This window comes from Enhydra lutris, unplaced genomic scaffold, assembly GCF_002288905.1.
Source record: "Enhydra lutris kenyoni isolate GAN:26980312 unplaced genomic scaffold, ASM228890v2 scaffoldscaffold58, whole genome shotgun sequence".
Lineage (NCBI taxonomy): Eukaryota > Metazoa > Chordata > Mammalia > Carnivora > Mustelidae > Enhydra > Enhydra lutris.
The window spans coordinates 18,289,286-18,312,891 of NW_019154142.1; positions in this window are offsets into that span (position 1 = coordinate 18,289,286).

A 23,606-nucleotide genomic window follows, 5' to 3' on the forward strand; every position below is an offset into this window, starting at 1 on the left:
TCACTTTGGAATAAACGATTTCATTGTTGTCAACTTTGGGGTTTATATATTTATTCAGGGCCATATTTCTCACTATTGTTTGGAGCTGACCAACTTCTAAGTAGTACTGCTGAGAATGGCTTTTTGGTGTTTGGTAGAGACAATGAAAATTTGGGGTATAGAATATAGCTTTTTTTTTTTAATCAATGAAGAGAGGGGATATGTGAACAGACGTAATGGTATAGCGTAGAAAAGTGCGAGTTATATATGAGCTCTATTCAATACTACTTCCTCTCTCCTAAAAACTGTGTATTTCTCACATAAATATTTTCACAACAATAAAGGAGTTAGAAGACTATTCTCATTATATCTCTCTAACTTGAACACTCCTTCACATTTGCCATGTTTCTCTCTGTTGTTTAAATATATATCCATTTATAGGTACACACACATGTGCATATATGTGCATGTACATTCAGGGCTTGAATTATATTTTCTGATCATATTTTTATCTAAAATTATATGCTAGGCTGTCATTATATTCGGTATTTAAAATTATCGTAAGGCAGTACATCGATTGATTTAATAATTTACTTCTTATTTTCTGAATGTTTGGGTTAGTTTTTTGTTATTTTTGAACCACATCTAACCTAGAGGATTTTTTGTTTTTGTTTTTGTTTTTTATTTTTTGTTTTTTCTACACTCTGATTTCCTTAGAATTATTGGTCAAAGTATATGTACTTGGTGGTGATTCTGGGTAAGTATAGTGATTTTGCTTTCTAAAAAAGTACCAATGTTAAGGTTTTTTTCAGTGTACATTGTAAATATTACCAAATTAATTGTATCTCAGTGAAGATGAGACATCCTGGTCAGCAGGAAGTATTTCCACAAAAGAAGCTACCAATTTATCAAGTAATAAAGACACTATTTTTGAAATTTAATTGTTTTGGTCAATGATGTGGTTGTATATTTTCTTAAATGTTTACTTAACAACTGGATTTCATGTTCTTTTGCATAACCTCTTATGTCCCTTTGACCATTTAACTATTTAAGTTATGTTTGTTGTGTGATAGAATCAATAGAATCCATATAATGTTGGGTTAGTCCTTGCCTATCATACGTGTCAGATTCCATTTAATTTAATTTTATTTTTTCATAATTGCAAAACCATATAGGTTTTCCTTCTGTGGTCAACATATTTTTGCACCAATTTGTACCAATTTCAGTTTTTTAGAATCTTCTGCACATTCATGCCATTTTCTTATTAGTTTATTTCAACTTTAAGCTTTTACATTTAACTTTTAATTACTCTAAGGTGTTCTTTGTGTCTCTTTAATTACCATAAAGTTTATTTTGTACATGGCATTTAATATGATCTAAAGAACTTTCCTAAATGTTTTAACTTCATTGCATATCACCAAAACAGACTGAATGAAGCCTTACTTAGAGGTAAGAGTCACTCCTGGTTTTGATAAGCACCAAAAACAATGTGATAATGAAATTGGGAGGCAAAATGTCTCTGATGTTAAGATTTATGTCTCTACTTACCCACTTATGGTTGATGCCAGTATAACCTCGATGAAAACTGGAGTAATTTTTTTTTTGAGAATTAAGTACAAATTGAATTAAAATTCTTTCATGAATCTAATGTTTTATTTAATTGTCAGATGTTTGGAGAAGATAAACTTGCATGTTGGAGTTACGTGATTTCTTACCTTCTACTGAGCTTGGGCTCCCACCAAATTCTCAATCTTACCAAGTCTCAACTCCTTCAGCTGTTTTTCTTTCTCTGCTTTAGACATAAAATATGAACCACATAACTTCTCTTTCTAATGATACCCATCTCCCCCAGAACTTTTGTGTGTGCAACAAATTTTGGTGATTTACCCTTGACTTAAGGATTTTTGTCACTAAATAAAGAGAATGTGTTTTGTTAGTAAATAGAATTGATGAAATTAAACGTCGGTTTTTATCATCAAGATTCTTACTTTTATTGTCAAATATCCTGCCATGCTGTTTGGATTTCTTTCTTCCTTTCCATAGTTTCTTCCCCCAATATCAAATTTCTGTTAAGTGGCTACTTTGAATAGCTTAGGTGTATTTTATTCTGCTGTTTCCATAAAGAACATAATCTCAGGCCTTATTGATTCTCTCCTCAAAGTTCTATGAAGGTATTTCCTAGGCAAAGGCACTTCTTTCTGGGAATCTGGAGCCAGTTGTTAAAATAGAAATTTATGACTCCTCAATACATAGCAACCTACCTCCCAGTTTGGACAAAATGGAATGATATTCTCCTCTTTTGTTTTTTTCCATTTGCCTATGAAGGATGAAAGGAATTTAATTATGTGAGATGAGCCAGGATTTAAGGTTCATTAGTTTATTTTTTATTCCCTAGACCTGACACCAATTAAGATGTGCAAATGGAGAAGGTAATGGCAGTAGGTACTTTTATAAAAGGCCACCAAGTTATTTTGTATTCAATAGGTTATATTTCTGTGGTCAGATCAATGTCATGGACTGGACTGAAGGAGAGAGGACCTGGGCTCTGTTTCTGGTCATCCCATTCTCTGTGACTTTGGGGAAGTCATTTTCCTCTCCAGTATTAGTTTTCTCATTTGTAAAATGAAGTAATTTGACCAGTTGATCTCTTTCTAAAGTGATCATTTTGGCTTATTTAAGAGATCCTATTTTAAAACAGATATACTCTTGCTTCCAAGATTTTGCCCTTTTTGGTTTACCTGATAGCATGCCTATTTACACGGTTAATAGTTTCTTGGCTACTTTTAAGATAATGTTTTATTTTAAAAATATAGAGCAGTTAGGCTGTGTGGGAGGAAAGAAATTTTAAAAAATTATAGAACAGTTAAGCTACGTCAGAAGAAAACCCTTCTAACTAAAGAATATTGATATCTGCCACAAACAACCTAATTGTGGAACAACCAACTTTTCTTAGTTAAAAGATTAAATCCATATAACTTGGAAAAGAACTGGAAAATTCTAAAGCAAAATTTATGAAGTGAAAATTACAGATTACCCACCACAAAGAGGATTATTGAAATACTGTTGTATAGTTTTAATACTTTCTGTTCTGTTCTGAAATATTTTGTAAGGTATTAACAAAGCCCTTTAATTTGTTTATAATTATAGTCGGTGTGAAGTTGAATGATTAAAAGAAAGTTGATGGTTTGTCAATATCCATAAGAATTATGTATATCTATATATATAGATATACATATGTATAATTCTATATATTTTTATTACTAAATTTTTTTACTAAATAATAAATTGGGCCCAGCATGGAGCCAAATGTGGAGCTTGAACTCATGACCCTGAGATCAAGACCTGAACTGAGATCAAGAGTCAGACCAACTGAGCCACCCAGGCACCCCAAGAACTTTCAATATTGAATAACATCTTTCAAAGTCCTTAATTTTCAGTTTTTAAAATGCAGTTAGCTAATGACTTCATTCTTAAGGAAGATTGTTCTTTCTTTCTCAAGGAACTTTAAAAATTCTTTTCTATGTGGCTAATGAGAATGTTGAAAATATATCAGTACCTATGCCTGATAATTCTGTGTGCCTGTAGGTGGACAGTCTTGGGAGAAGTAATGATCAGGAGGTCCTATGGTCAATGGGCAGCACTCTGGGTTTGGAGTCAGACCTGAGTCCTCTGAGATGAGTACTGCATACAAAAAATGAGATCCTCACAAGTAAAAATGTGCTGTAAACAACATCAGGAATGAGCAAAAGTGAATTATGGTGATGAGTGACTTTTTATTATTCCATAGGTCCTGGGTCCTCATGTTTTCTTTAGAGGCTCTGTGGTTCCTGTGCTTGGAGCTGCCCTGGATAAAACAGGGAGCAGGTTCTTTATTGTTATTATTTGCATTATCATAAACACATATACCACATATTTTCTTCTGATTTCCCAAATGAGTGATATAGTCTATGAACAAGTGGGTGGTGAGGCTCTGGAGTTGTAAAGAATTAAACACACAGGTAGACATCTACTGGCAAAGTAAGATCACCTCATTTGAGCAACTGAAAATCTAGAAGCTCTTTTGAGTCTTTGCTGATTTCTAGGGGAAGAGGTAAACGGACTTTCATTTTTAAGTCCCTTTGACTGATTCCTGCTTCCAGACAAAGTCCTTTATTTTTACCCTGGGGTTGATCCAGTTGTGGAAATAGCTTCTACCAAGGAATCATAATGCTCCAAAGCACCATGGATAAAAGAAAGTTACAGAAGGAGTTTTTCACTGAAGGTTCACTAAAGGGTCAGCTTGATCACCTCATAATAACTTACAATCACAAAATTTATTTCCTACTTAGAAATCATAGTGGTTATTCCGGCCCAGGTGGAACCTTGGCGGACTGCCAACTTCCTTGCTCTTCTCCTGACCTTCCAATTCCTTCTTCTTACTCCCTTCTCCCCGTTATGTAGGGCAACATTTACCTCTAGTTCCTGGCCCAAACTTGCAAATCTAAACCCATAAAAATGCTCAGATACAACATAACAATATCCCCGCTCCTTTGAAGGCATTTGTGTTGATATATAAGTTATTTTTCTGTTAGGCCTACGTAGCATTTCTATCTGTAAATATTTTTGTAATATCATGCATTGGCTATATAAAGCTGAGACATAAACTACTATTGGGATCGCCTAGTAAACATAAGTGCATCCAGACTTCCTGTGAAAGTGGCAATCAGGCTGAGTTTCTTCTCTGGCTGTGCCTCAGAGGGTGATTTGGAAGTTGCTCCTTGATTTCTATCTTTATATTATCCTGGGATTTCTTAGGCATTTTATTTGATTTTTTTCTGAACCTTTTTTCTTGTCAACTCATATGGTGACACTACTTGTGAATAAATGTCATGCTATAGTTTTTCTTTCTTATAGAACTGTTGATATAAGTCTAATGAAATTCATTCCTTGTGTTGTTGACCTTTATTTTTAAAGTACATTTTCACATTGGAACAGCTAAGACATTAGCATTTGCAGAAACATCTGTTGTAGCATTTGTAATTAGATTTTGAATGATTTTTTTTTATCATCCTGTGCACTGATACCATAGTAGTTGCCAACCTATATATTGGTAACATAAGGACTTACCTATTTCCATATCTGTGGTATCACTGCAAATCATGATGCTCTTTGAGCTGAGTAAAGACAGTCTAATGTTAGCAATATCCTTGAGTACATTTAAAGAATCTTTTAAAATGTCAGCTGAGAGCTCAAAGATGTAGAAAGCTGGAAAGGATATCATTCCCACCCTTACAACAAAAATGTCTGGCCTAACTACAAATTAAAGATTTTTTGGAGCAAATCACTAATCCCCAAATGGTGAAAGACAGGGGAAAATAGGATCCTGGAATTTGATTACTTGGGTTGATGCTGTTGAAGATTGTGTAAACCAATAAGACGATGCACCTAAATTTTTTTTTAAGATTTTATTTATTTATTTGACAGACAGAGATCACAAGTAGGCAGAGGCAGGCAGAGGGTGTGGGGAGGCAGACTCCCTGCTGAGCAGAAAGCCCGATGTGGGGCTTGATCCCAGGAGCCGAAGGCAGAGGCTTTAACCCACTGAGCCACCCAGGTGCCCCGATGCAGCTAAATGCTTTTAAAAGGAATTGCTAAAGATCAAATATGGGCTGCTGTGATAATGTGAAGACTCTGGGGGCCACAGATATGGGGGTTTGTACTCTCTTTTGGCTTTTCCTCCATGAAATCCACCAAAGACTTGCAGGGGTGATTATGGAGAATCCTGAGAAAGGTTTCCTGTCGTTGTGGCTGAGCCAGGGAAACAACAATCATTGTTGTTCTTTAGATCCAGGTTCTTTATCTTCCTTATGGAATAAAAGCATTGATACACCTAATGCACATCAGCACAATCTATTGCATTGGTTCATGGGCGGCAACCCTTGGGACTAGGGGGAGAAGTGAGAAGGGGTGAGAAAACATCCTACCTCTAAGAAAGAGGCTGGAGTGCATGCTAGCCTCAGATTACATACAGCTGGAGGAAGAGCGGGAACAGTGTGGAAAACCACAGAGCCCAGGTGCACCTTCACAGTGTTTGCCTAAGAACAGGTTTAATCAGAACATCAGAGAATGCCTCCCTTCCAGACCACTCCCTCCAGGCTGATAAGCATAGATTAAAAAACAAAAACAGTGGTAAATATCTGAGACAAAGTCTCTCTGGGGGCACTGAAAGGGGACACCCAAAGCTAAGTGGGGAGCAACCTTGGGAAAAGGCTTTTATGAGCCCATAGTCCAAACACAAAGAAACACAGAGGAATTTGGTGTCTAGTGCATTATGGGTAACTGTGGCAACAAAAAACTTCAACCCCAGCCCATCTAACAAGATTCACAAAACCCTTAGCAGAAGAGAAGTTGTGCTTATCCTCAAGCATAAAATATACTATCTCAGCATCAACAGGCCTGCACATATATACAACTTCAATAATAATTATGCAATAAATGGCAAGCAAGAAAAAATAGTCTAAAGTGACCAAAATATCATGGTTCAGATATGATATGGATGGGGCAATTACCAGAGAGAGTATTTAATTATTTATATGCTAAAGGTTATAATGAAGAATTTCTTTGAAAATATCAATGAAGTTGATTAACCTCTAGCAAAACTGACCAAGAAAAAAAGAGAGAAGACATACAATAATACCAGGAATAAAGATAGAACATCATTACAAACCCACAGTTATTAAACAGATAGCAAGGGATTACTAAAAACAGTTTTATGCCCATATGTTCAACAACTAAGACGAAATAGACCAATTTCTTGAAAGACACAAACTACCAAAACTCACTCAAGAAAACATAGAAAATGTGAATAGCTCTATCCATACAAAATATTTAAACCATGGTTAAAAATCTTTCTAAAGAATAGAATTCCAGGCCCAGATGTTTTCAATGGCAAATTCTATCAAATATTTGAGGAAAGGATAATACCAAGTCTACATAATCTCTTTCAGAAAATAGAAGATGAGGGGTGCCTAGGTGGCTCAGTGGGTTAAGCCTCTGCCTTGGGCTCAGGTCATGGTCTCAGGGTCTTGGGATCGAGCCCCACATCAGGCTCTCTGCTCAGTGGGGAGCCTGCTTCCCCCCCTCTCTGTTGCTGCCTCTCTGCCTACTTGTGATCTCTCCCTCTGTTAAATAAATAAATACATAAATAAAATCTTAAAAAAAAAAGAAAATAGAAGACAAGGGAGCACTTTTATGCTCATTCTATGAGGTCAGCATTATGCTAATATCAAAACCTGTAGAAGATATGACACAAAAACAGAACTAGAAACCAAGATCCCTCATGAACATATACATCAATATGCTCAACAAATATATAAATTAAATACTGCAATATATATAAAAGAATAGTATATGACACTCCAGTGTGATTTATCTAAGGAGTGAAAGACTTATTCAAAATTTGAAAAATCAGTGCAATACGCCTTATTACCAGATTGAGTAAAAAAAAAAAAACAAAAAAACAAACCTCAAGGCAATATCAGTAGATGCAAAAATATTCAATAAAATTCAATTTCCACTTATAATTAAAAAAATCCTCAGCAAACTAGGAAGGACATCTACAGAAAACTTACAGCAAATTTCATACTCAGTGTTGACAGTCTGAATGCTTTCTCTTAAGGTGTGAACAAGGCAGGAATATTGTCTGTCACTAATGTTGTTAACAATGCACTGGAAGTCTTAGCTAATGCAGTAAGACAAGAATAAGAGACAAAAGACATGGATTAGATGGGTAGAAATAAGATGATCTATATTTGCTGACAACAGGATTTTCTGTCTAGAAAATCCCATGGACGTTATGAGTTGCAGAGTGCATAAATGAGTTTAGCAAGTCTGTAGACTGCACAGTCAATATTCAAAAACCAATCATTTTCAGCAAAGAACAATTGGAATTTGAAATTAAAAAATACCATTTATCATTGCTCAAAAAATGAACTAGGTATAAATTAAATGAAAAAAATGTGCAGGTTACAAATGCTAAAAACTGCAAAACTCTGATAAGAGAAATCAAAGAATATTTAAGTACATGAAGATATACACCCTGTATATTGCTTAGAAGACTCAATATTGTTAAGATGTTAATTATTCCCAATTTGGTCTATAAATTTAATGTAATACCAACCAAACCCCCAGAAAACCAATATTTTTTGGGTATCATTATGCTGATAGTATAACTTATATGGAAAATCAGAAGAACTAGGACAGTCAACTAATTTTGAAAAAGAAGGTTAAATTTAGAAGACATCTTGTCTGATTTCAAGATTTACTGTAAAGCTACAGTAATAATCCAGTATGTTAGTGAAAAGAGAGAGATACACATTAATGAAACTCGATAGCACAGAAATATACCCACACAAAGATAGACTACTGTTTTAGTCAACTCATTTTGCAAAATGCTCAAAGAAAAATCAACAGAAAAAGGATAGTCTTTTCAAATAATGGTGCTGGAAGATTTGAATAATCATATGCAAAATAAAACAAAACAATACAAAACAAAAAATCTCAACACACACTTCAAACTTTGTACAAAAATTAGTGAAAAACAGATCATAGTCCTAAATAAAAAATGGAAGGGTATAAAATTAGAAGAGTACAAAGGAGTAAGTCTGACTCAACTGGGATTTGACAATAAGTTTTTATCTATAACACCAGAAGCATGGTCCATAATAGGAAAATTGATGTGTACTTTGTTAAAATTAAAATTTTATCCTATAAAAGACAATGGTAAGAAAATGAAAGGACAAACAACAAAATGAGAGAAAATATTTGCAAATCCCGTATCCAATAAAATAGTTCTTTCCAGAATAAAAAAAGAATGTAAAATCTAATAAAAAATAAGTTAAAAATGGGCAGTGAATATGAACAGATGCTTAACCAAAGAAGGTATACAAATTATAAGTGAACATATAGGAAGATGATTAACAAACATGATTTGTTGGGGAAATGCAGATTAAAACTACAATATGGTATCATTTCAAAACTATTAAATGGCTAAAATAAGAAAAGCCTAACAATACCAAGCACTGACCAGAGCACAGAGCAGTAAGAACTCTAATTCATTGCTGGCAGGAATGCAAAATGATACCGCCACTCTGAATATGGTCTGTCAGTTTCTTATTAAATTGCAAACACTGTTAGCATAGGACCCAGTGTTCTCAGACATAGTATTTACCCAAAAGAACTGAATACTTATGTTTACACAAAAATCTGTATGTGAATATTTGTAATGTCAAAAAATTGTAAACAATCCAGATAGTTTTCAACACATGAATGGATAAACAAAACTATAGTATATCCACTGAACCACTGACTCATGCTACAGCATAAGTAAATCTTGAATGCACTTTTCTAAATGAAAGAACCCAGATTCAAAACGTTATGTAACAGCCTTTTATTTATATGACATTCTTGTAAAAGCATAGGCATAGCAAACAGGTCAGTGGTTGCAGAGGTTGGGAATAAAAATAAGGATTGGCTAACAAAAATTGCATAAGAGAATTAGTAGAGTTATTTAACTGTTCTATATGGTGCCATGGTGGTGGTGAACATGATTCTATTCAATTGTCAATACCTTTAAAACTGTAAACTGTAAAAGCAAAGCATAACTTTTATTATATGTAAATAAAAAAATTAACCAAGATTTGAGTATCCCAGAATAGAAAGAAGATTTGGACAAATACATCCTAAGTATATTATGAATGCATGAGATATCCTCGCTAAAGGAAGCGGGGGAAGAAAAGAACTGACATAAAATGTTTTGTTTCATCTAGATACTGTTAGAGCTAAAAGCATAAAATGTCCGCAAAAATTGTAGTTTAATAAATTTATTTCTCATGAGGGTGTGGTTTTGCTCACCTTAAACTAATTTACATGTAAACTAGGATTGAACAAATAAGTAAATATACCAAGAGCCAGATTTTTCACTGCTGGAGAAAGAAGTTAAAAATCAGAGGGAGTTTAGAATGAACTGTGTGGTCATATCAATATGAACTCATGTTTGTTCATATATATATATTTAGAAAAAATATATACAGAAATAAAACTAGGGTTGCTAGATTTAGCAACTGAAAATACAGGACATCCAGTTAAATATGAATTTCAGATAAACAAATAATCTTTTAATATAAGTATACTGCATGCAATATTTGGAACATATTTATGCTAATTTAAATTTAACTGGGAATCTTATATTTTTTGGCAACCCTAAATTATAGATATATGTACATATATATATATGAAGATGCATACTTTAATGTCCTGCTTTGTTCTCTGAGAGGATCTAGAGCATGAAATCCCAGTAGCAACAAGGACAACTAGCACCCAGATTTTGGTTTCTAAATATTAATTTTTTAAATACAATACACAAGGCTTCTTGAAGGAATGGCTGATTCTGGATTTGGGGCAGGAAAACAAAGATTAGCCCGGAGTATTGTAGCATCAGAAAGTTAGAAAGTACACCAAACAAAACAGAAGAAAACAAAGACAAAGTCGTGTCAAGGACACTGAAGCCATCTAGTGAAAGAGCTCTCAGTTGCCAAAACTGCACAATTTAAGCAGTCAAATAAATAATAATAGTATTGAATCATAAGCCAAAGAATAAAATAAATACTCTTGAGTGCATACTAGTATAAAGGAATGAATGAATGAATGGGAAGAAAAAATGAACTTTCTTTATAGAATTCCAATTAATAGGTGTGGAAGGAATTAATATATTATTAGTATATTGATGACATATGATCTATGATGATATATATGATATATGATGATGATGACACAGTAGTAACTGTTGTAGATGAAACACTGATAAGTGCTAAAATTAGTGGACAAAATATTACTGATTAACAGGACACTTGCACAGCCTCCACTAAAATATTAACTGATTACTATGGTATTTTAAAAATACTATGGTATTTTTAGCACATGTTCACAAATTCTTTAATAGTTGTCATCATTCACACAGGCTACCTTAACAGAATATCACAAACTGGGTGCCTTATAAACAACAACAAAAAATATTTCTCATAGTTCTGGAGGCTGGGAATTCCAAGGTCAAGGTGCTGGTAGATCCCATGTCTGGTGAGGGCCTGCTTCCTGGTTCACAGAGGGCTGTCTTCTTGCTGTGTCCTTGCATGAAAGAAGGGAGCTCTCTGGGGTCTCTTTTATAAGGCTCCAATCTCATGACCTATGCACATCCCAAAGTTCCCACCTCTCAATACTATCACATTGGATGTTAGATTTCAGCATGAATTTTAGGGGACACATTCTGTCTATAGTAACAGTCTTCCTTCCAGGATGTGGAGCTTAATTCCCCTCTCTGTGAGGGGATCAGGCTTGGTAATTTGCTTCTTACAAATAGAGCTTGGAAAGGAAACTAATACTATTTATTTTGGAGAAATCTGGAAGATGCCAACTTAACCAATGATCAAAGTTAATGTCACCAGTAATAAGTGAGGTACACCCAATGTGATGCTATGAGAAGGGAATGTCATCTCTTTGATATTCTTCCAAAAAATTCATGACTTCAATATAATCATCAAACAACATAAGACAACTAAATCGAAGGACATTCTACAAATGCCTGGCCAGTACTCTTCAGAAGTGTCAAGTTCATGAAGACAAGAAAACACCAAGAAACTATCTCAGATTGGAGGAGACCAAGGAGATATGATGATGTGGTTTCCTGGATTAAACCCTAGAACAGAAAAGACATTACTGCCAAAACTGAAGACATCTAAATAAAACCTAGAGGGCAGGCCAAATCTAGTCCATCATCAGTCTTTATAACATTTTACTGGAACAGAGTTGTACTCATTTGTGTTATGTATTGTCTACAGCTGCTTCTACTCTACAATGGCAGAGTCAGGTAATTCAAACAGTGGGCATCTCATTCACAAAGCCTAAAATATTTGCTATCTGACCCCTTATAGAAAATGTTTGTAGACCCCCCACCCAGTGTACAGAAACATCTGTGTACTATCTTCTGCCAGTTTTCCATAAGTCTAAAATAATTTTGATATAAAACATAATTTTTAAGTCATTTGATTAAAATCATCAGTACATTTTTAGCTACCATTGTTAGAGAGTCTCCTGTTTGTGTTTTGCAAAATACTTTGCTAAATGTTTTTCATAAGCTACCTATCCTAGTTAATCTTCTCAGCAGCCTTTGTAGCTTATCCTATTATTACCCTCCTTTTGTACCTAAGGAGACTAAAGTCAGTTAGTCAGTGACCTGCTGAAAGGCAGAGTTTACATGGTTAAAAATGCAGAACTAGAGTTTAAGCCAAAGTCTGCCTGTAACCCAAGTCTCTATTATCCTATTCTGTCATCTATATGCATGGGTCAATGGCAGACATCCAATGTCATCTTCATTTCCTCAAAGTATGGAACACCTACCATGTGCCAGCTACTCTATTTGTATGAGATAAACATGCCCAACACAATTTTCTGAGATCCATGGAGTGTGGGTAATCCCATTACTCACAACACCCCTGAACTTGCCCTTACTCAAAACTCTGATTAGATTTACGATTATGTTTTTGTCCCTCCCTGACCTAGTTTCTTCTTTTACTGTTCCAGTTGCACTACCTCACATAATAACATATACCAAGGAATAAATTTACATCTCCTTTCCCTCACCCTTGTCACAAAGTTTTCAATTCCTTAGTGGCCTCTGTGTCTCTTGTTTGACACTGGAGGTGTCAATAGCAGTTGTCTTTAATGATCTTTTATTATTCTGCTAATAAATAAGCAGACAAATCTCGGTCTTGAAACTTATTTATAACCCATTTTTCTTGGAAATTCTGGAAATGATGTGTTAACTTTTTCAGTCCATGAAAGCTTATCTAAAACACCATGTACCTGAGGGGTTTTTTTGTTTTATTTATTTATTTTTTTTTGCTATTTGAATTCCTAATACATGGAAATTTACTACACTTTTTGTTCTAGTTATTAAATATTATACATAAGTTATAAACATGCCCTTTAAAAACTAACCCTGGAAAAACAAATCTATTTGGTATTTACTCACACTGAAGAGAATTTCTGGGTACTGAAGTCTTTGTTAGTTAAAAGAGGCAAGGAAAACAATCTCTTTGGTCTCTGAGGATACTTTATGGTTGGGGAAAAGGGAACTTTTCCCTGGAGGTTTGTAATTCATTTTAGTAGAAGTCGACTTAAGGTTGACAGTGTATTTTCAATGTGAAGATAAATGACTGACAAAACATTAAGCCTCATTGAACACAGGTATTCTTACTATCTGAGCCCTGGTTTGACATAGGCAGAAAATGATTTTATTTGAGCCACACTTAGAATTCATGACAGGTTCACCCTCAAACACCACATCTCTGATGGCATTACTGTCTTTACATGACGCTTCGATTCTTTCTTAAGAGGATATAGTACCTGTCTCGGTTTGACAAGTAAAGCTAAAGTTTTAATAACCTCAAAGGTGTGCCATTGCCAGAAAGGAACTGATGAAATGTTTAAAAGAATTATTTGGAAGTTGCCTTATTACTTTTACATCAGAGCACATTTAAATAAAAAGCAGACAATTTCATTACTGTCAAGAAGCACATTTTTCAACTATACATTTCTATAGCAACATCTCTATCTATAGCAACACTTCACTGTTTAATTTAAGATGTAGACTACACAAAGAACACATTTCATTTGCTTATTCTGTAGGCAACTCCTAATCCTACTTAGAAGTTATATCAACATACAGACATTGTTGAGAAACTCAACATGACATTTTGTAGGGTGGGGAAGAAATAATATAAAAATATAAAAAGTGACCTTATGGTTTACTATTAAGAAATAACCCTAAATCTCATATTTGAAGTTCTCCTCGAGGTAGTCCACTCATAAATGATATCCCCAAGTCCTATGGGCTACCTTACTACCAGTTTCTCCCTAATCCTCAAAATCTATTTTATCTACCTTTGAATATCACAATGTCTTCATCAATATTTTTGTGAATTCCTAAGTGATTGTCATAAAATCAGTGGCAGCCTGGCTTAAGTTCTAGATCATCTAATTTGTGCCATCTCTTATCTCTTTTCAATGGAAATACTATCTCCCTCATAGTATGATTTTGAAGATTAAAAGGTAAGTGGCCAAAACTTGCTAAGTTCCTTTCCACTCCTTCTTTAAACATCCTATAGGCCCAAAATCCGATAATCAGAATACCATCTCTTCTGAGCCAATACCATCTCTAGTTGGCTCCCACAATGTTGATTTTGGTCTTCCCATCTTTTTCAGTCTTCTACATTGGTACACCTGACAGTGGCAATTTTTCTATGCATTCTCTCCATTCCCAAACTCGGTTTTACCATGCTTTCTTGAATTTATTGGGATTGAATACCTTACATGGCATATACTGAATTATTTATCTGTTGTTTCTTTCTTAGCACTGCTATAACATCAGATTTTGTAGAGGTCTGAAGAATCAGGCTACATTCTTGGTGTGGCTCATGTGTCTCAGTGGCTGATGCTAGGATAGGCCAAGCATATAGACTGAGCTGGACTTGCAGGCATTGGTGAATGCAGTTTCCTGAATGTTCTAGCTATTACTTTTTGGCCTTACCTTTTGCTCTCTTGACTCCATTCCTTCTCTGTTCTATTTTGTATATCTACAGTATGTTTACTACACCTACAATAGGTGTCTTCATTGTAATTACTAGTTATATGTTGTCAGGAATCTCCTTTTTATTCCTCTTTTACTGGCACCTCATGGTGTCATGAAATCTTCTAAAAAATAATACAATAAAATTAAGATATAGTTGAGCACAATATCAAAATCTATTAAAGCTCTAGGAATTTTCTGACAAGTATTTACTGTACATGTAGACTACTTAAATAGCAGATATTTGCACAGTGGAAACGAATTACATCGTTGGAAAAAGAAAACGATGAAGTCCAAAGTTATGGGCTGTCACTTTGGTTTTTAGTGCCTAGTATTGGGAGAGGAAAGCTTTAGTGTATGAAAAAAGGTACTGACAGTAATTTGTGTTAAAATTTATAACTTCAGTAAATTGAATTTAAAAACCAACTCTTTAAGCTTAACTTACAAATCCTATTTTTAAAACCAATTAATTTTTTGCTTAAATTAAAATGCTCATTTTAGTTCTCTTCCATTAATGTTCAATTTGTGTATAGATTTACCAGACTAAATTCCCTAGGTTTTAGTACAGTTTAAATAGTTGATTAATGATTAGTTGTAGCTATTTCATGCTAACATCTTAAATCTAATATACCTAATTATCTTAAGCACAATTATAGGCAGAACAAGACAGAGCTATAACTCAAATGAAAGTGACTTCATAAATTCTTAAATATGTCTAACGAACCTAAAAGTCTATACATATGGATTTAGCAAATTATATATTCTTTGTCTTTCAATATTGTTTTAAGCAAAAATTACATATATAACATCATAAATATAAGCAACTCAAATGATCTTAAAATATTTAAAATTTAAAAAGTAAGTCTAATATTTAAACAGTCAAGATTTGATATAGAAACTAGCTACTCTGAATTTTTACACAGAAATATATTGAATACAAGGGAAATTTTTGAAAGGGCTGACAAGCTGGGCACAACTGGAATTACTGAATGTAAACACATGCCGCAAAGTCTGCTGTCCCAGAACCAGAGAGTTCCTATGTCCCCAGGCACCTCTGCTGCCCCAGTTTTGTCCCAACACCTATGGGACTAATGACAACTGAAATGCCAAGTTCGGCTGCCACAGTTTCCTCTCTGCTCTCCGTTCTACAATGCTGCCTATTAGGAGAATAGAGTGGTGGAGGGTATCCTCTGCTTCACTTCTACCTCCCCAGTCTGAGATGATGTCTAATGGACAGAAACTATTTCATATATGGAATTCTGGCTGCCAGTGAGCCCGAGTGATATGATTTTTAATTCTTGGCTCTTGAGAACAGGAGGCACATGAAAAGGTAGCATGTAGCCTAGCAAACCCAATCAATCATGTCCATAGAAGCCCATCAAATTCTCTAATGTTACAAATTCAGGTTATGGATTCTGGTCACGGGTCCAGAATTTCTGACACAATTTCCCAGAAGATTATTCTCCAATACACTTATTTAATTCTTGGATCCATTCTTACAGTCTGTCTGTTATCTGCTGTGTCAACCAAGAATCCCCAAATCAAGCCTTTCAGCTAGGATTTCATGTAGGTTTTATAACCCAGGTATTAAAGATCTCCAACTTACTTTTATTATAATCTCATAGTAACACCTTTCCCAACTTTTTATCATCTAACTTGATATGTTTGAATTCTCACCCCTCACCCAGATTGCAAGTAATCTTTTTATTGTGTGATACAGAGAACACAATTTCACCAATAGTGGAATTAAATTTTTGATATAGTAAAATACTTTTTAAAACATGGATTTTACTGAATACTGTTCCATCTATTTATTTTAAGACAGATATTTTCTTTAGGGAAGTGAGATTTCACTCTTAAAAATGATTCTTTTCCTGAGATAATAAAGACTTCTTGCAAATCCTGTCACCTAGTATTCGAGTCCTCCAGTTTTGTTCCTTTTCTCTAGTATTGTGTTGGCTATTCTAGTCTTTGTCTTTGCATACACGTTTTAGAATAAACTCATTGATGTCTATAAAATGGCTTGCTGGACTTTTGACTGTGATTCTGTTAAATCTATGAATCAATTTGGGAATAATTGACATATTAACAATATTCAGTCTTCTAATCCATGAACATGAAATATCTCTCAATTTATTTAGTTTTTTATGATATTTTTCACCAGTTTTTTAATAACTTTTTACATATAAATTCTGTCCATATTTTGTTAGATTTATACCTAAATGTTTAATTTTGGGGAGTGCTATTGTAAACTACATATATTTAATTTCATATATATATGGATATAGGAAAGCATGTAGGAAGTATATAGGAAAGCAAATGATATTTGCTTGTTGACATCGTATAGTTACATTGTGACTTACTATTGTTACTTTTTAGTTCTAGGAGTTTCAGTTTTGTTTTTGATTTTTGTTGTTTGCATATTCTTTGGGATTTTCTATATAGACGGTAATATCATTTGTGAGCAAAGACAGTTTTATTCCTTTTTTTTTTTCTAATCTATAAACCTTCTTTTCCTTGTTTTATTGCACCAGCTTATAGTATGATGCTGAATAGGAGTGGTGACAGAGAACATCCTTTTTCGTGTGTGATATTAAAGGGATGTGTCCACTCTCTCACCATTAAGTTTGTTGTTAGCTGTAAGTTTTTTCTAGATAATCTTTATCAAGTTCCCTCTATTCTTGGTTTACTGGAAGTTTTTATCATGAATGGGTATTGGATTTTGTCAAATGCTTTTTCTCAGTTATGATCATATGATTTACTTTTTCTTTAGGCTATTGATGTGGTAGATTACATTGAATAATTTTAAAATGTCAAGCCAGCCTTTCATACCTAGAATAAATCCCAGTTTCTTGCAGTATATAATTCTTTTTATACACTGTTGTATTCAATTTGCTGATATTTTGTTGTGGATTACAATGGCAAATGCATGAATAAATCTATTTAATGTGAGATTTTTGGTATTATCTGGACCAAAGACATTATTGAGAATGCAAATTTCCTTATGTGGAAAGGTACTGGCTTGAGCCACTAGAATTTCAGAACTATAAAAAAAGTGATTTTATTTATATAACCAGCTAACAAATCCTATAGGTTTAATTTAATTTTCTTTCAGTCTAATGAGGTTAGTGTGATTTTTGTTATTTTTTTGCTTTAGGAAGCTGACCATTCAGGGTTGAGGAAGGATATAAGTAAATTGCATAGAATCACATAACTGATAAGTGATGGGGCTCTATGTTAAGCTCATTTTTTCATGCCTTAAAAGTCCATGGTTTTCTCACCATAATAAACGACCTTGCTAATGGTAGGGAAAATGAAAGTTTGATACATTAAAAGCTATAAAGCAGGTCAATAATAAAGTTTCAAAATTAAAAATATATATGTACTTCAACTTCTGCACTAAAATCATCAAAGTTATGTAGTCAGGATTATATTTGTACGTATGTAATATACACAGACTATTGAAAATAAACTTCATAACATAATAAAAGAAGACAGGACTGTCACATGCTTATTTACTGTAAGAAACTGATATAGAGTCTATAAAACTCAATACTCACTATGTTTCTTGTAAAACTATGAAGTGTTTTGATTCCCTGATCCTCAAACTCATTTTCTCTGACACAGTGTTCTCTTATTCAGCAGTGTCTTTTATGAAAATTATCAATGCAACACTATTAATCATTTAGCAGCTGGTACAAGAAAGAGCTTTTTGGAGACTTGGGTTGATGTACAATTCAGAAATAATCACTTGCTCACTGTGCTGCATGAGATATCTGACACCTCATTTGATGAACCAGAGACATATCCTCATTGTTTTGCTCTTATGATTTCTAAAATTGAAGTGTTTAGTATATGTTTCTTTAATAGGCCTCATCATGTTTATAATTTAATGCTATGAGAATGATGTGTGGCATTCTTTTGGTGAAAGAGGAAAGGGAAAATAAAGGAAAAATTATCTTTCTATTGTCTTAGGGTAGTTCATTTTTTATTAATTAATAATGCAAAATAGCCTTGTAATATTCAACAGAGTTTTTCAAAAGGAACTGGGCATTTTATCAATTGCCCTGTAAACTAAAAAGTCTCAAAGTGTGTAAGATATTGACTGTGAATTTATGAATATGAAATAGGCATAATTAAATTTTGTTTTAATATCATGAGATACTATGTCTATTGTATGGTCAAAGCTTATAAACTAACCTGGACATTTATTAGAACAATAAGACTCTATCCATAATCTGGAAAAAAATTCATACTTTTTAAAAATCAGTTCATTCACTAATGCTTATACTTAGAGGGAAAATGAATTTATGTGAGAAACTTGGCAAACTGGGGATGGTGTTCATTTAAATAGCAGATGAACGTTTGAGGTAATCTGTATCTCATATCACTGCCTGAAATAAATTTGTATTCTGCTTATCAAACTCAATTCAGTTTTAAAATATTGAACTTTGAATATCAAAAAGTGACCTGGTCTATGTAAGCCACATAAACTGAGACATTGTCCTTTTTCCAATGGAGTCCTTTTTTCCATTGAGTTTTCTCACGTTGTGCTTTAATAAGCGTGAAAAAGTTCTGCCATTTCCATAATTGTCTCAGAAAATAGCCCAAATCTGGAAGGATTGCTTCGGGTGTTCAGAGAGTCTAGAAGTTGCACCTGTTGGTGCCTATGAAAGCAGAGCTAGTCAGAGGGCTCAGGGATCAGTCAGTCCCAGAGATGTCACATCGGTTTGTGGTTTGTCATAGCCTAAAGCCACAGAGTCACTTAAGGGTGTAAATTATTGGAAAGAAGTGATACCAAGTAGCAGCTAAAAAGCCTAGAGTTAGCCTGAGTGGGCTCAAATTCTGGGATCCACCATTTACCAGTTGTCAGACCTTGAGGAAGCTACTTAGTATCTCTGTGCCTTACTATCTTCATATCTCAATGGGGACGGAAGTAGTACCTGTCTCACACAATTACTGTGAGGATTAAACAGCACAGTCCATGGTTAGCACCTAACTGGCATTAGAGAAATACTGTGTAGCAGAAGCAGCCATAGAAGTGTAATATTGGAAGGCTACACTCATATTTTTAATGCTCATCATTCCCACATTTCCTTTGCTATATCTCTCCTTGCTTCAAAAAATAGAAAATGATGTCTTGCTTTGTGTGATATAAATTTGAGAATATATTGTGGGGCCATTTTTCCAAGTGGAAAAACACTTCATAAAATTCTGTTTGGTCAACAAACTTTTATAACCAAATAAAACATACATTTTCTCACTCATGTTTCTTAATCTGCTAAGTTTGAAAAACATTGTGAAAATGAGCTACTGTGTGGTAGAAAAATTATGAACACATTAAATTTAATCTGCGTTATTGAAAGAAATTTTAAATCACATATTTATTGTATTTTTTCTTCTTTTGTAACGTGAAAAGTATCAGAAGTCAACATCAAGTCCTACTGTAAACCAGGAGGAGCTTTAAGAACTATCAGATTAATAATTATTAACTGATTAGTTATTCTTAGTAGCTAATTGTTTCACCTATTAGTTATTTTAACCATTCCATACTGAATTTAGGTGTTGATTCGTACAGTTTCTTCTCATGTCTTGCTTCTTCTTAGCCTTTGACCCAAATGGGTCAACTTTATTTCCACTTCCAATTATGACATTATTTTGGTGTGCGACTTCATCACTCATGAAGATTTTAAGTTCCCCATAGTGCTTTTAGATGGAGGTGAAAGGTCATAAAGAAGTATAACATAGACACTCCATCATAGCCACAGTGACTGTTGGTATATACCATCCTGTAGTTTGCCTAATATGGATATTTTAGCACTTACTTTCTCTGATAAACATTAATGTGTCTTTTAAAGTACTTTATCATAAACATTAAATAATGGACATGTAATTCAGAGGAAAACATTTACAGAAAATCTGTATCCTTTGAGAACATTAGGTAAGTATGAAGTATTATTAACATAAATCATGCCCATCTTTATTTTTAAGATCCCAAAAAAGAAAGCTTGATCACCTATCTCCCATGTAATGTTAAAACACCAGTCTTATGTACAGATGTACTTCCTCATTAAATTGTGTAGCTTCTTCTGTTATTGTGGACTTTGCCTACATCTGTAATGTATAGGATATGCTGGCCCAGGTGGGGAGCTCTCTCACTTGCTCACTGTTTTAACTCAGTGGTTGGCGTATTACTCAGCATATAGTAAGTGCTCAACACCTGGATGAGTAAATGGTTGAGTCAATGCTGATTAACTGAACAGATAACTCTGAACATTTAAGAATTTTTGTAAAACTTGACTTTTTATAGTAAAATAATATATGTTTATTTTAGAACATTTAGGTAATAAAAATAAGCATATGGTTAAAAAAGATTCTATTACATAAGAATTCATTATTTATAAATAGCTTTGTTAGCATTTTTCATGTAATCTTTTATGATTATATGTGATGTGTGTATGTATATATATGTAAAAATGGTATACATAGAGGTATATATATATAACAAAATATATAATCATAAATGATTGAAAAATACTATCAATGTTTTATAATAGACTCTATACTATTTAGTAAACATTTAAAATAAAGGTATTTTATGGCACAAAATTCAAAGTGATAATCAAGGATTTGGTTATGTGGGTGGATGACCCAACACTAGGAGGGGTACAAAGGATTAGAAACAGAGAGAGGAGGACAGAACATTCAACAGAGCATTTAAAACAGAGATAGAGGGGAGTAGGAGACAAAGCCTGTGTATCTGTCTTAGTAGACCAGTTCTCTGTCCATCCCGGGAGATGCTGTGCTGTATTTTGGTGAGAGTAGACAGGCTAACAAAAACCATGAGGATGATTTACAGACAAAATCTTTGCGAGACTTGGGTGGTCAAGTAAGCTCTTTTGAACATCATTCTTTCAATGCATGTATGTATGTGGTAGGTCAGCCAGTGAATCAAGCTTAATTTTTAGTTGTTCTTTTAAAATTTGATATATGTAGGTTGTTGCAGGGAAAGAATTTGGGAACTTTGCATAAGAAGCTTGGATGTTCCTGAGAGGCAAAGGACAGAAATCTTAAACTCTCTTGAGATGCAAGTTCTGAAACCTGTTGAATGGGAAGAGCCAGCCTGGACCAAATCTTGGCAACGGGGAAGAGCAAAGAAGCCTTGAAACTCACATTACTTACTAGGTGTTAGAATATGGATTGGACCAGCGGGCTGACCTCTCCATGTGCCAGTGGTCCTGAAGGAAGCATGCATCTGATAGCAAGCTTAGTCTTCATCTAAACCTCTTCTAGTAAAGGGACGTAAAACATGAGTAAATCTAAAGTGTTATATCTTTGGGAGCTCAAAACAGTCTGTGGCTGAGCATGGTCATTCAAAGGAGGGAAGCCAGTTAGGGAACCATCCTCACTTGAAACTTGAAGAATGCCAGTGTCCAAGACAGGTAGCTGTTGAATTGGAACTGGGGCAGGAATTTTTTCCTTGGCCATATCATTTTGAAGAGGACTGGAGGAGTGTGTGAGCCTTGATGGTGAACTGAGGGTCTTTTGTATGTCCTGGAGGTTACATGGGTATCTGGTTGTCTTTAGAGCTCAGATGGGAAGCAAACTACACTTATGGTATTTGACTCTAAAATCTGCAATATTCAAGAGATTAATGCTACCCAGTAAGGTAAGAACAAGTAGGTCTAACTACTTGGAAATGAAAAAGCACTCTGGGGACTCTGAAGATTATCATGGGATTGGGGTAACCATGTAGAAATAGCATTTATTTATTTATTTATTTAGTGTTCCATCTAGTAAATAATTTATTAAAATAGTCCAATTATTTTTCATCGAAATGCAATTAACATTTAAGGAATTATTTTAAGAGAATTCAGTAGTATTCTGGGACACATAGGGTGATTTACAAAATAGGTATTATTCAAAGGCTCAAATATTTTTCTTCTAAATTTTTATTTAAATTCTAGTTTTTTAACATATAGTGTAATAATAGTTTCAGGAGTAGAATGCAGTGATTTGTCACTAAGGTATAACAACCAGTTCTCATCATAACAAGTGCCTTCCTTAATACCCATCACCCATTTAGCTTCCATTACCCACCTCCCTCCCTCAATCCTCAGTTTGTTTTCTATTGTTGAGTCTCTTATGACTTGTTTCCCTCTCTCCCTCTCTTTTCCCTCCCTTCCTCTATGTACATCCGCTTTGTTTCTTAAATTCCACATATTAATGGAATCATTTGGTATTTGTCTTTCTCTGAATGACTTATTTCGCTTAGCATAATACACTTCAGCTCCATTCATGTTGTTGCAAATGGCAAAATTTCATTCTTCTTGATGAATGACGAATATTCTATTATACACACACACACACACACACACACACACACCCCACTTTATCCATTCATCAGTCAATGGACACTTGGGCTCTTTCCATAGTTTGGCCATTGCTGATGATGATAGCATTTAGATATTACAGAGTGATGGAGTAGTAGCTGAATCCTCCCCTGATAGGAAGTGAGAGCCCTTATGTATGCAGGAGGGAAGAACTCTTTCTATTTCACCCAACCCCCCTGTTATGGACTTCAATAGTATGCCATGATAAGGGCATCAACAGGGAGTGTATATTTGTTTCCTATTGCTGCTTTAACAAACTTCCACAAAGGTATCAGCTTAAAACAATACAAGAAAAATATCTTACAGTTCTGAAGGAGAGAGTTCTAAAATGAGTTGTCAGGGTTATATGCTTTAGAGAAAAATCCATTTCCCTGCATTTTCAAACTTCTACAGGCCACCACATTCTTTGGTTCATGGCTCTGCATCACTCTGACTTCTGCTTCTACCATCACATCTCTTTCTCTGATTGTCCTGTCCTTGCCTTTCTCTTTCACTTAGAAACATCCTTGTAATAATGTTGGATCTACATAGATAATCCAGGACAGCCCCTGCATCTCAAGATCTGTAACTTAATC